We start from the raw sequence: 18,730 nt of genomic DNA on the forward strand, positions 1-18,730 counted from the left end.
ATTTTTATATTATTTTTAGGACTAACCTATTAATCGGAGGCCCAGCCCAAATTGTTGTTTTCTTGCCTATTTCAGTGTTTCGAAGAAAAGGAATATCAAACGGAGTCCAAACGGAATGAAACCTTCGGGAGAGTTATTTTTGGAACGGAAGAAATCCAGGAGACTTGGAGTAGACGTCAGGGAAGCTTTAAGGAAGCCACGAGGCAGGGAGGTGCGCCCTACCCCATGGGCGCGCCCTCACCCTCGTGGGCCCCTCGTGGCTCCCCTGACCGACTTCTTTCGCCTATATATATATCAATATACCCTAAAAACATCGGGGGACACAATAGATCGGGAGTTCCACCGTCAGAAGCCTCCATAGCCATCGAAAACCAATCTAGACCCGTTCCGGCACCCTGCCGGAGGGGGGAATCCCTCTCCGGTGGCCATCTTCATCATCCCGGCGCTCTCTATGACGATGAGGGAGTAGTTCTCCCTCGAGGCTGAGGGTATGTACCAGTAGCTATGTGTTTGATCTCTCTCTCTCGTGTTCTTGAGGTGGTACGATCTTGATGTATCGCGAGCTTTGCTATTCTAGTTGGATTTTATGATGTTTCTCCCCCTCTACTCTCTTGTGATGGATTGAGTTTTCCCTTCGAAGTTATCTTATCGGATTGAGTCTTTAAGGATTTGAGAACACTTGATGTATGTCTTGCATGTGCTTATCTGTGGTGACAATGGGACATCACGTGATCCGCTTGATGTATGTTTTGGTGATCAACTTGTGAGTTCTGTGACCTCATGAACTTATGCATAGGGGTTGGCACACGTTTTCGTCTTGACTCTCCGATAGAAACTTTGGGGCACTCTTTGAAGTTCTATGTGTCGGTTGAATAGATGAATCTGAGATTGTTTGATGCATATCGTATAATCATACCCACTGATACTTGAGGTGACATTAGAGTATCTAGGTGACATTAGGATTTTGGTTGATTTGTGTCTTAAGGTGTTATTCTAGTATGAACTCTATGATAGATCGAACGGAAAGAATAGCTTCATGTTATTTTACTACGGACTCTTGAATAGATCGATCAGAAAGGATAACTTTGAGGTGGTTTCGTACCCTACCATAATCTCTTCGTTTGTTCTCCGCTATTAGTGACTTTGGAGTGACTCTTTGTTGCATGTTGAGGGATAGTTTTATGATCTAATTATGTTATTATTGTTGAGAGAACTTGCACTAGTGAAATTATGAACCCTAGGCCTTGTTTCCTAGCATTGCAATACTGTTTGTGCTCACTTTTATCATTAGTTACCTTGCTGTTTTTATATTTTCATATTACAAAAACCATTATCTACTATCCATATTGCACTTGTATCACCATCTCTTCGCCGAACTAGTGCATCTATACAATTTACCATTGTATTGGGTCTGTTGGGGACACAAGAGACTCTTTGTTATTTGGTTGCAGGGTTGCTTGAGAGAGACCATCTTCATCCTATGCCTCCCACAGATTGATAAACCTTAGGTCATCCACTTGAGGGAAATTTGCTATTGTCCTACAAATCTCTGCACTTGGAGGCCCAACAACGTGTACAAGAACAAGGTTGTGTAGTAGACATCAATCTCTTTTCTGGCGCCGTTTTCGTAGAGGTTAGCGCTTGAAGGTATATCTTTAGATCTTGCAATCAAATCTTTTAGTTCCTTATTTTATCACTAGTTTAGTCTATAAAAGAAAACTACAAAAATAGGAATTAAGGATACCTCATATGCTTCATCTTTTTAATGTCTTTCGTGAAAATAAGGATTCTGATAATTGTGCCAAAGTGTTAGAAGAAGAATGTATTAAAATGTTTGGCACTAGATATTTGGATGATGAACATGATTGCAATGTTGTTAGTATGAATTCCTTGGATATCTATGATGCTAATGATATGCAAAGCCACAAGCTTGGGGATGCTATGTTTGATGAAGATGATGTTTTTGTCCCCTAAGTTTTGATGAGCAAATTTATTTTGATGATAGCATGCCTCCTATTTATGATGATTATATTAATGAAAGTGGGTTTGGAAGAGTGTCAACTTTAGGAAGTAATGATCCCATTATTTTGGAGGATGTTGAATCTTATTGCGATAATTATGAAAGTGGATTTGGAGAGGTCATGACTTTATTTAGCAATGATTCCACTATCTTGGAAGAGGTTTCAATCGATTATGATGAGAACAAAGTTGCTACTTATGATAATTATTGTGATGATACATATGCTATAAAAAGTAGTGATGATTATATTTATTGGAAACAATGATCCCACTATTTTTAAGGATGTTGAATCTTATTGTGATAATTGTGAAGGTGGGTTTGGAGAGGTCATGACTTTAGTTAATGTTAATCCCATTATTTTGGAAGAGTGTCAACTTTGCATACTTGTAGATCATGAAAAGAATGCTTTATGTGATGGTTATATTGTTGAATTCATTCATGATTCTACTAAAAATTATTATGAAGGAGGAACGTGTGCTTATAGGAATTGCAATAATATCAAGTTTCCTCTCTATGTGCTTAAAGTTTTAAAGTTATGCTTGTTTTGCCTTCCTATGCTAGTTGATTATTGTTCCCATAAATTGTTTTCTCACAAAATCCCTATGCATAGGAAGTGGGTTAGACTTAAATTTGCTAGTCATATTCTTCATGATGCTCTCTATGTTTCAATTCTTATTTTTATGTGAGCATCATTGAAATCATCATGCCTAGCCAGGGGCGTTAAACGATAGCGCTTGTTGGGGGGCAACCCAATTTTATTTTTGTTTCTTGCTTTTTGCTCCTGATTAGCAATAAATAATCTATCTAGCCTCTGGTTAGATGTGGTTTTATGTTTTAATTAGTGTTTGTGCCAAGTAGAACCTTTGGGAAGACTTGGGTGAAGTCTTTGCGATCTTGCTGTAAAAAACAGAAACTTTTGTGCTCACGAGATTAGTTGTCATTTTTTACTGGAGAGTGCGATTAAGTTGATTATTTTTGCAGATGGTTAGTAGACAAATTCCTCACGTCCACCAATTTATTTCAGAATTTTTTGAGTTCCAGAAGATTATTACAGACTGTTCTGTTTTAGACAGATTCTATTTTCATTGTGTTGTTTACTTATTTTGATGAATCTATGAGTAGTATCGGAGGGTATGAACCATAGAGAAGTTGGAATACAGTAGATATTACACCAATATGAATTTAGAATGAGTTCACAACAGTTCCAAAAGTGGTGATTTATTTTCTTATACTAACGGAGCTTACGAGTTTTCTGTTAAGTTTTGTGTTGTGAAGTTTTCAAGTTTTGGGTGAAGATTCGATGGACTATGGAATAAGGAGTGGCAAGAGCCTAAGCTTGGGGATGCCCAAGGCACCCCAAGGTAATATTCAAGGACAACCAAGAGCCTATGCTTGGGGATGCCCCAGATGGCATCCTCTCTTTCGTCTTCGTTCATCGGTAACTTTACTTGGAGCTGTATTTTTATTCACCACATGATATGTGTTTTGCTTGGAGCGTCGACTTATTTTGTTAGGATTTGCTTTCTATTATTTAGTACAATGTTTTGCATCTTTTATTTCAATAAAAGTGGAATTGATAGCCTTTACTATGCCTATTTTACAAGTCTACATGTTGCTGTTTGAAAATAGAAAGTTTAACGCTGTTGCAAAAATTCCCTAGTAAATTCAGAATGCGATAAAATGTTGAAACCTTTTGCATAATAACCTCTGATAAATTTAATACAGTGGGAATTTTCTTTCATAATTTTTGGAGCTAGGGAAGTATGGATCTTGCTGCATTCTTTACAGACTGTCCTGTTTAGGCAGATTGCTGTTATGTTTGCATTATTTGCATATGTTTGCTTCTTTAATGATTCTATTTGAGGATAGGACTATTAAATATGCAGAGGCATTTAGTATGCAATGCTGAATAATAATTTTAGTGATTTGCTACAGTATAGTATGATAAGGTTTTTGCATTGGTTTATACTAACTTATCTCACGAGTCTTTGTTGAGTTTTGTGTGGATGAAGTTTTTGAGATTTAGGAAGACCGTGATATGAGAGGAATTAAGGAGACACAAAAGCTCAAGCTTGGGGATGCCCAAGGCATCCCAAGATAATATTTCAAGAAGTCTCAAGCGTCTAAGCTTGGGGTTGCCCCGGTTGGTATCCCACATTTCTTCTTCGACAACTATCGGTTAGTATCGGTTGATCCTAAGTTTTTGCTTCTTCACATGATGTTTGCTATTCTTAGATGTCATTTTATTTTGTTTTGCTTGCTGTTTGAATATCAATATCTGAAATTATTAAATGCGGTGTCTTCACATAGCTAAATAATTATTCAACTACTCATTGATCTTCACTTATATCTTTTTGGAGTAGTTTGTCATTTACTCGTGTGCTTCACTTATATCCTATGAGTAAATAGTTGAATGATTTGAATATCATAAATCTGAAATTATATATGCTTATCCCATGGGGAGTAATGACTTCACATATAAGAAGTAGAGGTGGTAAATTTATTGAAGGTTAGCAAACATTGTATTGATCACTTGAACAATTCATGAAAAAATATTGAGGGAAGAGAGATTACATATAAATATACTATCTTGGACATCTTTTATGATTGTGAGCACTCATTAAAATATGACATGCTAAAAGGTTGATGTTGGACAAGGAAGACAACATAATGGGTTATGTTTTCTTATATCCGAAATAAAGTATATTGTCATGGATCATTCAACATGCTGAGCTTTCCTTTCCCCCTCATGCTAGCCAAATTCTTTGCACCAAGTAGAGATACTACTTGTGCTTCCAAACATCCCTTAAACTAGTATTGTCATGAGAGTCCACCATACCTACCTATGGATTGAGTAAGATCCTTGTAGTAAGTTGTCATCGGTGCATGCAATAAAAATTGCTCTCTAAATATGTATGATCTATTAGTGTGGAGAAAATAAGCTTTATACGATCTTGTGATGAGGAAGCAATAAAAGCAACGGACTGCATAATAAAGGTCCCTATCACAAGTGGTAATATAAAGTGACGTTCTTTCACATTAAGATTTTGTGCATCCAACTATAAAAGCGCATGACAACCTCTGCTTCCCTTTGCGAAGGGCCTATCTTTTATTCTTGTCTTATACCTTATGCAAGAGTCATGGTGATCTTCACCTTTCCTTTTTACATTTTATCCTTTGGCAAGCACATTGTGTTGGAAAGATCCTAATATATATATATACCCAATTGGATGTGAGGCATCATGAACTATTATTGTTGACATTACCCTTGAGGTAAAAGGTTGGGAGGCGAATCTATAAGCCCCTATCTTTCTCTGTGTCTAATTAAAACTTTGAACCCATAAATATCACGTGAGTGTTAGCAATTGAGAAAGATTAAATGATAGTTGAGTATGTGAAGTTTGCTGAATCAAAGCTCTGACATAGACCCTTCCTGAAAATAAGATGAATTGTAATTGTTCCATGACTAATAATACGGTTTGTTAGTCTTCAAGAAAGTTTATGATCTATACTTTAACATGTGAATAGTTTGTTACTTGATCATGAAAAGTCTTGTGAGTTGAGCTACTGTTACGGTATATAATGATGCTACAAAAGGTGATTGAAATTATCATTGATCAAACTTGTGCACCTGCTAGCACTCACACTTCATAAATTATTTCTTTTATCATTTACCTACTCGAGGACGAGCAGGAATTAAGCTTGGGGATGCTGATATGTCTCCAACGTATCTATAATTTATGAAGTATTCATACTATTATATTATCTGTTTTGGATGTTTATGGGCTTCATTATACACTTTTATATTATTTTTCGGACTAACCTATTAACCGGAGGCCCAGCCCAAATTGATGTTTTCTTGCCTATTTCAGTGTTTCGAAGAAAAGGAATATCAAACGGAGTCCAAATGGAATGAAACCTTCGGGAGAGTTATTTTTGGAACGGAAGAAATCCAGGAGACTTGGAGTAGACGTCAGGGAAGCTTCAAGGAAGCCATGAGGCAGGGAGGCGTGCCCTACCCCCTGGGCGCGCCCCCACCCTCGTGGGCCCCTCGTGGCTCCCCTGACCGACTTCTTTCACCTATATATATCAACATACCCTAAAAACATCGGGGGACACAATAGATCGGGAGTTCCACCGTCATAAGCCTCCATAGCCACTGAAAACCAATCTAGACCCGTTCCGGCACCCTTCCGGAGGGGGGAATCCCTCTCCGGTGGCCATCTTCATCATCCCGACGCTCTCTATGACAAGGAGGGGGTAGTTCATCCTCGAGGCTGAGGGTATGTACCAGTAGCTATGTGTTTGATCTCTCTCTCTCGTGTTCTTGAGATGGTACGATCTTGATGTATCGCGAGCTTTGCTATTATAGTTGGATTTTATGATGTCTCTTGTGATGGATTGAGTTTTCCCTTCGAAGTTATCTTATCGGATTGAGTCTTTAAGGATTTGAGAACACTTGATGTATGTCTTGCATGTGCTTATCTGTGGTGACAATGGGATATCACGTGATCCACTTGATGTATGTTTTGGTGATCAACTTGCGAGTTCCGTGACCTCGTGAACTTATGCATAGGGGTTGGCACACGTTTTTGTCTTGACTCTCCGGTAGAAACTTTGGGGCACTCTTTGAAGTTCTATGTGTCGGTTGAATAGATGAATCTGAGATTGTTTGATGCATATCGTATAATCATACCCACGGATACTTGAGGTGACATTGGAGTATCTAGGTGATATTAGGGTTTTGGTTGATTTGTGTCTTAAGGTGTTATTCTAGTACGAACTCTATGATAGACCGAACGGAAAGAATAGCTTCATGTTATTTTACTACGGACTCTTGAATAGATCGATCAGAAAGGATAACTTTGAGGTGGTTTCGTACCCTACCATAATCTCTTCGTTTGTTCTCCGCTATTAGTGACTTTGGAGTGACTCTTTGTTGCATGTTGAGGGATAGTTTTATGATCCAATTATGTTATTATTGTTGAGAGAACTTGCACTAGTGAAAGTATGAACCCCAGGCCTTGTTTCCTAGCATTGCAATATTGTTTGTGCTCACTTTTATCATTAGTTACCTTGCTGTTTTTATATTTTCAGATTACAAAAACCATTATCTACTATCCATATTGCACTTGTATCACCATCTCTTCGCCGAACTAGTGCACCGATACAATTTACCATTGTATTGGGTGTGTTGGGGACACAAGAGACTCTTTGTTATTTGGTTGCAGGGTTGCTTGAGAGAGACCATCTTCATCCTACGCCTCCCATGGATTGATAAACCTTATGTCATCCACTTGAGGGAAATTTTCTACTGTCCTACAAACCTCTGCACTTGGAGGCCCAACAACGTCTACAAGAACAAGGTTGTGTAGTAGACATCAATGATAATGCTAGCTATTTCCACAGGGGAGTTTCGAAGCCAACAGGCTGTGCGCTGTTGCGAGCGCCCCATACAAGCAAGGGTGTGACTCACTATATTTGCATGTCTGCTAATTTTAGCTAGACTAATGTTCCTTTCATGAGCCAGAATCCTTCTGATCTCATTGACCTGGTTCGCATACCTCGAGCGCTCAACATCTTTAGACTGCATCATCTTCAACAACTCAGCGCAGAGTTGGACTAGTGGAGCGCAAGTCGAAGCCCGTCGTTCATAGACCATTGCAACACCACATATGTTTCTGAAACATAGCCTCTGTTTCAAAAGCGCGTTCAACAAAGAACGGCATGCAAGCCATCAATTGGACGCATGTCATGCAACGGATGTGGCGGACGCGGCCACTACGATCTGCCGGATGACGGTAAGCTTTTCCCTTTTTCCCCAAAAAAGAAAAAAACTAGAGAAAACATTTCCCCTCACATTAGGGTTTTTCTCCTCATGGCAAAGACTCCAGCCACCATTGAGATTGACCTTCTCCTTCCTTCCTCCTGTCAGGAGCAAGAGATAGGAACCACCGTCTAACACCCACGATGCGGCTATATCTCCCACTTGTCGGGGCACGACTTAGAGGCATAGCCGCATGGTAGGTTTGTCGCAATAGGGGTAATCTTCACACAATCCCATGTATTGAATAAGAAGGGGATAAAGAGTTGGCTTACAATCGCCACTTCACACAAATACAAGTTAAACATACATCATCCAGAATACAATCAAGGTCCGACTACGGAACCAAAATAAAAGAAGACAACCCCAAAAGCTAGATCCCCGATCGACTCGTCTGGGCTCCACTACTGATCATCTGGAAAAGAACACATAGTAATGGCCCGAATCCTCGTCGAACTCCCACTTGAGTTCGGCAGCGTCCCCTGCACTGGCATCATCGGCACATGCATCTGTTTGGAAGTATCTGTGAGTCATGGGGACTCAGCAATCTCACACCCTCGCGATCAAGACTATTTAAGCTTAAAAGTAGGAAAGGGTAGTGAGGTGGAGCTGCAGCAAAGCACTAAGCATATATATGGTGGCTAACTTACGCAAAAGAGAGCGAGAAGAGAAGCAAAGCACGGTCGAAAAGCTAAAAGTGATCAAGAAGTGATCCTGAAGCTACTTACGTTCAAGCATAACACGAGACTGTGTTCTCTTCCCGAACTCCGCCGGAAAGAGATCATCACGGCTACACACGCGGTTGATTCATTTTAATTAAGTTAAGTGTCAAGTTCTCTACAACCGGATATTAACAAATTCCCATCTGCCCATAACCGCGGGCACGGCTTTCGAAAGTTCAAACCATGCAGGGGTGTCCTGACTTAGCCCATCACAAGCTCTCACGGTCAACGAAGGATATTCCTTCTCCCAGGAAGACCCGATCAGACTCGGAATCCCGGTTACAAGACATTTCGACAATGGTAAAACAAGACCAGCAAAGCCGCCCGGATGTGCCGACAAATCCCGATAGGAACTGCACATATCTCATTCTCAGGGCACACCGGATGAGCCAGACGTCGGGTTGGCATAGACCCCGGTTGCCCAGGGGGCGCCGGACATCGCTCAGGTTGGACCAACACTTAGAGAAGCACTGGCCCGGGGGGGGTTAAATAAAGATGACCCTCGGGCTCCGGAAACCCAAGGGAAAAAGGCTAGGTGAGGCAAATGTAAAACCAAGGTTGAGCCTTGTTGGAGGAGTTTTATTCAAAGCGAACTGTCAAGGGGTTCCCATAACACCCAACCGCGTAAGGAACGCAAAATCAAGGAACATAACACCGGTATGACGGAAACTAGGGCGGCAAGAGTGGAACAAAACACCAGGCATAAGGCCGAGCCTTCCACCCTTTACCAAGTATATAGATGCATTAATTAAATAAGAGATATTGTGATATCCCAACATATCCATGTACCAACATGGAACAAACTTCAGCTTCACCTGCAACTAACAACGCTATAAGAGGGGCTGAGCAAAGCGGTAACTTAGCCAAACAACGGTTTGCTAGGAAAGGTGGGTTAGAGGCTTGACATGGCAATATGGGAGGCATGATATAATAAGTGGTAGGTAGCGTGACATAGCGGTAGAATGAACAACTAGCAAGAAAGATAGAAGTGATTTTGAGGGTATGGTCATCTTGCCTGAGATCCCGCAAGGAAGAAGAACGTGTCCATGAAGAAGACAAACGAACATAGTTGAACGAATCCTCACAACTCCGGAACAAAATCGAAGCTAACGAGAGAAGCAACCCGGAAAGAAGCAAGCAACATAGTAAACAACCATCACATCAACATGGCATGATGCACAACCAAGTATGATGCATGTCCGATTTAATGAGGCATGAAATAGCAAAGTGCACAAACAATACTACAAATTAAGTGGAGCTCAATATGCAACGAGTTGCATATTGACAAAACACCACATGACTTATTTAGTTCTCTTGCGGTTATGTACCCAAAAATATTAAATGTTGATTAACATGGCAATAGGTGAAGCATAAACAAACTAACTATCTAAGCAATTTAAATGGGACCGGAAACATCAAACAGCAATTCTGGTAAATCCCCATATGCATTTAGCAATTTGATGCAACAACAATTTTAAACATTTAAATGTTATTAACATGATGCAGATGGCATGTGCAAGTTTTAAGGAATTTTATGAAAATGTTGATAAGAGCATGTTATGAAGCATTTGTAATCATGGCGGAAACGAAAGGGGTGCCATGGCAACGACAATGGGAATGAAGCCGCAGCAACATTTCGATGATCCGACAACTCATCGAGATGTCGGTGCAAAAGAAGGTGGATGTGCGAAACATGCAAGAGTGACGGGGAGTGATCCCGAATACCGGGTGTCCCATGACGATGGCAAGGAAATGAGGAACATGCAGGGATCAATTCGGGCATGGAGCAAACACAGGCATCTCATACAACACATCACAAGCATTCGTTCTCGGACGGTCGTTCTCGGCGGTTATACCTTCGAAGCGTGCGTTTCAAAGCGGAATGGTTCGTAGAGTAAGTAGTCGTTCACGGGTCATCGAGGGAAGTAGTGGTTCATGTTCGTAGATGTTCGGGGTCACGACACGGAACTAGACGTCCACGGGGTCTTCAGCGATGGTCGTGGTACATGTTCTGTAGACGTTCGGGCGGCGGTAGTGGTACACATTTTGAAGGGGGAAGTAGAGGTTCACGTTTCGTAGTCATTCAGGGTCGCCGATAGTTGTACACAGTCGTTGTGGGACTTGACGGATCCGAAGCCGACGGTAGTCGTACATGTTCGAAGAGGGACTTGGTGTTTCGGTATGTAGTTGTCTGAGCGTCCGTGTGGTCTTGCCGGTGGGGTACTTGCCGCTTGCGGTCCAAATCTGAGGTCATAGCCGCGTAGCCGAATTTGACGAAAAACGGGTCTCGTTGAGGACTTGGCGCATTCATCAGGACTTGGTGGCACTTGACTCGGGAAGGGGCAGCGCTGGAGATGACGAGCTGCTGTGAGCAGGGGAAGTCAACGGGGGCTGCAGCAGGACGACGAGGAGGTGCGAAGGCACGCTGGCCGAACTGCGGCTTGGAGGGGCAGCGTCCGTGGCCTGCGGAGGGTGCGTGTGGTACCGTGCTTGCTTTGACCATCGAGGCTGTCGGTGGTGAACGACGGAGGGGTGCGGAGGAGGCAAGGAGGCGCCGCGATGGCCTAGACTCGGGCAGGAGGCCGAGAAGCGACAGAAGATGGCCGGACGACTCGAAGACGGAGCCTTGCTGGTGACCGGCCGATGGCGAAGGAGAAAGGGGCGCTGGGAGGAGGCTTGGTCGCGGAAGACGGCGAGGGGCTTCGGGACCTGGATGGCTTGCCGACGAGGAGGCGCTATGGAAACCAGGTTCACCGGCAGTAAGCCTCGCAGGCAGAGGAAACCGGCAAGAGGCGGTGCCCGGAGGAGGCCAGCGGGAAAAACGCCTCAGGCGCTCGGGGTAGAGCTCGCGCGCGAGGCCCTCGGACATGAGTAGTTGGGGAAACGGGTGTGGGCTTCTCCCTGGTGCGTTGCGAGGAGAGCGGGAGGAGGGAGAGATGGGGATTGAGCAGGGGGTTCGGGGAGAGGGCCGCGCCTGCGTGCGTGTGCCTCTGGCGGCGCAGGAGGAGAATGAAGGGAGAGGGAGAGATGGGATCGAGTAGGGAGAGGGTTAGGTTTAGGATTAGGTGGGCCTTAGAGGCCGGGCCGGTGGGGAGGGCGCCGGTTGGGCCTTAGAAGGCTGCGGGTCTGCTGGGCTGCGCGCTGCTGGGCCTGCTCTCTGCTGCGCTGAGCTGCTGCTGCTGCCCTTTTTCTGAAATCCTTCAGACAGGAAAATAATTACAGAAAAGAACAGAGGGCATGGAGAAGGTAGAAGCAAGGATGAGAATTAAAATGAGCTCCTGGAGATATGCACTATTTGAATAAATTGCTTTGGCCATTTTTTACAGGTAGAAAAATAAACCAAGTTTGAATTAACTTCAAACTTGAGTCATTTTTGAACCGAACCAAATCATCTTCAAAAGAGCTGAAACTTGACAGAAAGGTTAAATGAAACGTGTTGGATTTACAGGGAAAGAGTGAACATTATTTGAGGCAGGAAAAATGTCACTCGAGTAAAAGGCTAGAATTTAGAAGAAAGGAAGAAGGAGAAGGGGTTCGCTTGGAGATGGACTAACTTGAAGGGTGAAGATGCCAACAGTAATGGAGATGAAGAGAAAGAGATCACACCAAGACATATACAAATAAAATGCACATGCAACAGCAAGCAAGATGATCATGATGCAATGCAAAATATGACAAAGGCATTCGACATGATCATGGCATAGACACATAGGAATGAAATATGCAAAAAATAATTATGATAAAGCAACAAACATAAAAAACACACATCAACAACTAAAATAAAAGGAAGGGAAACTGAAGCGTCGGTCTCGGGGCGTTACACACCGCTCGGCGTCAACCTTCATCGGGCAAGAGCAACAAGATGAGCGAGAGGGCTTCGGCCTCAGGGTCAGGCTCGGGGACAAGTGATGTGGAGGCAATGATACGTGAACTAGCGCTCAAAGAGGATGATCTAGTGGACGTGGTGGTGGAAGAGGACGAGTTGCCTCCAGAGGCAACTCGATGGATGAGGATTGCGCGGGTGCACATGGAAAAACCCTATAGCCTGGTTTTTCAGAAACATGCGAGTGGCTTTGGATCTTGCAAAGGAGGTAAAAATATGGACGCTTAATGATAATCTGTATACATTGCAGTTCCAATGCCTGGGAGACTAGGAACGAGTGACTGTGGACATGAAGGAAATATGCCCTAGAGGCAATAATAAAGTTGTTATTTTATATTTCCTTATATCATGATAAATGTTTATTATTCATGCTAGAATTGTATTAACCAGAAACTTGATACATGTGTGGATATATAGACAAAACACCGTGTCCCTAGTAAGCCTCTACTAGACTAGCTCGTTAATCAAAGATGGTTAAGTTTCCTAACCATAGACATGTGTTGTCATGTAACACCCATGATGCGGCTATATCTCCCACGTGTCGGAGCATGACTTAGAGGCATAACCGCATGGTAGGCATGTCGCAAGAGGGGTAAACTTTACACATCCCATGTACTGAAAAAGGAAAGGGATAAAGAGTTGGCTTACAATCGCCACTTCACACAATACATATAAATAGTATTACATCATCCAGAATACAAATAAGGTCCGACTACGGAACCAAATAAAAGAAGAAAACCACAATTGCTAGATCCCTGATCGCCCCGACTGGGCTCCACTACTGATCAACAAGAAACGAAACAAGACAACGGACGCGATCTTCATCGAGCTCCTCCTTGAGCTCGGTTGCGTCACCTGCACGGTATCAACGACACCTGCAACTGTTTGGAAGTATCTGTGAGCCACGAGGACTCAGCAATCTCACACCCGCGAGATCAAGACTATTTAAGCTTATGGGTAGGAAAAGGTAGTGAGGTGAGGCCGCATCAAGCACTAAGCATATATGGTGGTTAACTTACGCAAATGAGAGCGAGAAGAGAAGCAAAGCATGGTCGTGAACTAGAAGTGATTAAGAAGTGATCCTGAAACTACTTACGCACAAACATAACTCCAAAACCGTGTTCACTTCCCGGACTCCGCCGAGAAGAGACCATCACGGCTACACACGCGGTTGATGCATTTTAATTAACTTTTAAGTGTCAAGTTCTCTACAACCGGATATTAAAAAATTCCCATCTGCCCATAACCGCGGGCACGGCTTTCGAAAGTTCAAAACCCTACAGGGGTGTCCCAACTTAGCCCATCACAAGCTCTCATGGTCAATGAAGGATATTCCTTCTCCCGGGAAGACCCGATCAGTCTCGGAATCCCGGTTACAAGACATTTCGACAATGGTAAAACAAGACCAGCAAAACCACCCGATGTGCCGACAATCCCAATAGGAGTCGCACGTATCTCGTTCTCAGGGCAACACCGGATGAGACTAGCTACGAGTAAAACCAAACCTCAAGTTTCCCTGAGGTGGCCCCGCAAGCAGCTCGGTTCGGACCAACACTTAGACAAGCACTGGCCCCGGGAGGGGGGGGGCTTAAAATAAAGATGACCCTCGGGCCGGCTGACCCGAGGGAAGGGTAGGTGGTGGTGAGGCAAATGGTAAAACCAAAGTTGGGCCTTGCTGGAGGAGTTTTATTCAAAGAGAACTGTCAAGGGGTCCCCATAACACCCAACCGTGTAAGGAACGCAAAATCAAGGAACATAACACCGGTATGACGGAAACTAGGGCGGCAAGAGTGGAACAAAACACCAGGCATAAGGCCAAGCCTTCCACCCTTTAGCAAGTATATAGGTGCATTAAAGTAAACAAGATATAATAATAATGATATCCCAACAAATATCCATGTTCCAACATAGAACAAACTCCATCTTCACCTGCAACTAACAACGCTATAAGAGGGGCTGAGCAAAGCGGTAACATAGCCAAACAACGGTTTGCTAGGAAAGGTGGGTTAGAGGCTTGACATGGCAACATGGGAGGCATAATATAGTAAGTGGTAGGCATCGCAGCATAGCAAAGAGAGCGAGCAACTAGCAAGCAAAGATAGAAGTGATTTCGAGGGTATGGTCATCTTGCCTAAGATCCCGCAAGGAAGAAGAACGAGTCCATGAAGAAGACAAACGAACGAAGTCGAGCGAAACCTCACAAACGCGACGTTATCGGAACTAACTCGAAGAAGCAACACCGAAAAGAAGCAAACACCATAGTAAACAACCATCACTTAAACATGGCATGATGCACAATCAAGTATGATGCATGTCCGGTTTAAATATGCATGGCATGACAAAGTGCACAAACAAAACTACAAATTAAGTGGAGTTCAATATGCAATTAGTTGCATATTGACGGAACACCACATGACTTATTTAGTTCTCTCCCGCTTATGTACTCAACAATATTAAATGTTGGTTAGCATGGCAAGAGGTGAAGCTGTTGGGGAACGTTGCAGAAAACAAAAATTTTCCTACTTGTTTCACCAAGATCCATCTAGGAGTTCATCTAGCAACAAGTCATCGGATGCATCTACATACCTTTGTAGATCGCGTGCGGAAGCGTTTCAAGAACGGTGATGATGTAGTCGAACACGACGTGATCCAAATCACTGATGACCAAGCGCCGAACGGACGGTACCTCCGCGTTCAACACACGTACGGGACGGGAGACATCTCCTCCTTCTTGATCCAGCAAGGGGGAAGGAGAGGTTGATGAAGATCCAGCAGCACGACGGCGTGGTGGTGGATGCAGGGCGTCACAGTAGCAGGGCTTTGCCTATACTACGAGAGAGAGACGTAACGGGGAGAGAGGGAGGCGCCAGGGGCTGGTGTATGAAGTCCCTCCTCTCCCCCACTATATATAGGGGTGCTAGGGGGGGCGGCGGCCCTAGGAGATGGAATCTCCTAGGGGGGGCGGCGGCCAAGGGTGGGGGGCTTGCCCCCCAAGCAAGGGGGCGCCCCCTTTAGGGTTTCCCCTCAACCCTAGCCGCATGGGCCCTAGGGGAGTGGTGCCCCAACCCACTTTGGGCTGGGTTCCCTCCCACTTCAGCCCATGGGGCCCCCCGGGATAGGTGGCCCCACCCGGTGGACCCCCGGGACCCCTCCGGTGGTCCCGGTACAATACCGGTGACCCCGAAACTTGTCCCGATGGCCGAAACAGCACTTCCTATATATAATTCTTTACCTCCGGACCATTCCGGAACTCCTCGTGACGTCCGGGATCTCATCCGGGACTCCGAACAACATTCGGGTTACTGCATATACATATCTTCACAACCCTAGCGTCACCGAACCTTAAGTGTGTAGACCCTACGGGTTCGGGAGACAAGCAGACATGATCGAGACGACTCTCCGGTCAATAACCAATAGCGGGATCTGGATACCCTTGTTGGATCCCACATGCTCCACGATGATCTCATCGGATGAACCACGATGTCGAGGATTCAATCAACCCCGTATGCAATTCCCTTTGTCAATCGATATGTTACTTGCCCGAGATTCGATCGTCGGTATCCCAATACCTCGTTCAATCTCGTTACCGGCAAGTCACTTTACTCGTACCGTAATGCATGATCCCGTGACCAGACACTTGGTCACTTTGAGCTCATTATGATGATGCATTACCGAGTGGGCCCAGTGATACCTCTCCGTCATACGGAGTGACAAATCCTAGTCTTGATCCATGTCAACCCAACAGACACTTTCGGAGATACCCGTAGTCTACCTTTATAGTCACCCAGTTACGTTGTGACGTTTGGTATACCCAAAGCACTCCTACGGTATCCGGGAGTTACACGATCTCATGGTCTAAGGAAAAGATACTTGACATTGGAAAAACTCTAGCAAACGAACTATACGATCTTGTGCTATGTTTAGGATTGGGTCTTGTCCATCACATCATTCTCCTAATGATGTGATCTCGTTATCAATGACATCCAATGTCCATAGTCAGGAAACCATGACTATCTGTTGATCAACGAGCTAGTCAACTAGAGGCTTACTAGGGACATGTTGGTGTCTGTTATTCACACATGTATTACGATTTCCGGATAACACAATTATAGCATGAATAAAGACAATTATCATGAATAAGGAAATATAATAATAATGCTTTTATTATTGCCTCTAGGGCATATTTCCAACAGTCTCCCACTTGCACTAGAGTCAATAATCTAGTTACATTGTGATGAATCGAACACCCATGGAATTCTGGTGTTGATCATGTTTTGCTCTAGGGAGAGGTTTAGTCAACGGATCTGCTACATTCAGGTCCGTATGTACTTTACAAATATCTATATCTCCATCTTGAACATTTTCACGAATGGAGTTGAAGCGACGCTTGATGTGCCTTGTCTTCTTGTGAAACCTGGGCTCCTTGGCAAGTGCAATAGCTCCAGTGTTGTCACAGAAAAGTTTGATTGGCCCCGACGCATTGGGTATGACTCCTAGGTCGGTGATGAACTCCTTCACCCATATTGCTTCATGTGCTGCCTCCGAGGCTGCCATGTACTCCGCTTCACATGTAGATCCCGCCACGACGCTTTGCTTGCAACTGCACCAGCTTACTGCCCCACCATTCAAAATATACACATATCCGGTTTGTGACTTAGAGTCATCCAGATCTGTGTCGAAGCTAGCGTCGACGTAACCCTTTACGACGAGCTCTTCGTCACCTCCATAAACGAGAAACATTTCCTTAGTCCTTTTCAGGTACTTCAGGATATTCTTGACCGCTGTCCAGTGTTCCTTGCCGGGATTACTTTGGTACCTTCCTACCAAACTTATGGCAAGGTTTACATCAGGTCTGGTACACAGCATGGCATACATAATAGAACCTATGGCTGATGCATAGGGGATGACGCTCATCTCTTCTATATCTTCTGCCGTGGTCGGACATTGAGCTGAGCTCAATTTCATACCTTGTAACACAGGCAAGAACCCCTTCTTAGATTGATCCATATTGAACTTCTTCAATATCTTATCAAGGTATGTGCTTTGTGAAAGACCTATGAGGCGTCTCGATCTATCTCTATAGATTTTGATGCCTAATATATAAGCAGCTTCTCCAAGGTCCTTCATTGAAAAACTCTTATTCAAGTAGGCCTTGATGCTGTCCAAGAGTTCTATATCATTTCCCATCAATAGTATGTCATCTACATATAATATGAGAAATGCTACAGAGCTCCCACTCACTTTCTTGTAAACGCAGGCTTCTCCATAAGTCTGCATAAACCCAAACGCTTTGATCATCTCATCAAAGCAAATGTTCCAACTCCGAGATGCTTGCACCAGCCCATAAATCGAGCGTTGGAGCTTGCACACCTTGTCAGCATTCTTAGGATCGACAAAACCTTCCGGCTGCATCATATACAATTCTTCCTTAAGGAAACCATTAAGGAATGCCGTTTTGACGTCCATTTGCCACATTTCATAATCGTAGAATGCGGCAATTGCTAACATGATTCGGACGGACTTTAGCTTCGCTACCGGTGAGAAAGTCTCATCGTAGTCAACCCCTTGAACTTGTCGATAACCCTTAGCGACAAGTCGAGCTTTATAGATGGTCACATTACCATCCACGTCTGTCTTCTTCTTAAAGATCCATTTATTTTCTATGGCTCGCCGTTCAACGGGCAAGTCAGTCAAAGTCCATACTTCATTTTCATACATGGATCCTATCTCGGATTTCATGGCTTCTAGCCATTTGTCGGAATCCGGGCCCGCCATCGCTTCTTCATAGTTCGAAGGTTCACCGTTGTCTAACAACATGATTTCCAAGACAGGGTTGCCGTACCACTCTGGTGCGGAACGTGTCCTTGTGGACCTTCGAATTTCAGTAGGAGCTTGATCAGAAGTATCTTGATCATTATCATTAACTTCCTCTCTAGTCGGTGCAGGCACCTCAGGAACATTTTCTTGAGTTGCGCCATTTTCCGGTTCAAGAGGTAATACTTCATCAAGCTCTACTTTCCTCCCACTTACTTCTTTTGAGAGAAACTCTTTCTCTAGAAAGGACCCATTCTTGGCAACAAAGATCTTGCCTTCGGATCTGAGGTAGAAGGTGTACCCAATAGTTTCTTTTGGGTATCCTATGAAGACGCATTTTTCCGACTTGGGTTCGAGCTTTTCAGGTTGAAGTTTCTTGACATAAGCATCGCATCCCCAAACTTTTAGAAACGACAGCTTAGGTTTCTTCCCAAACCATAATTCATACGGTGTCGTCTCAACGGATT

The sequence above is a fragment of the Triticum urartu genome, chromosome 1A, assembly GCF_056163025.1.
Source record: "Triticum urartu cultivar PI428250 chromosome 1A, HENAU_Tu73, whole genome shotgun sequence".
Lineage (NCBI taxonomy): Eukaryota > Viridiplantae > Streptophyta > Magnoliopsida > Poales > Poaceae > Triticum > Triticum urartu.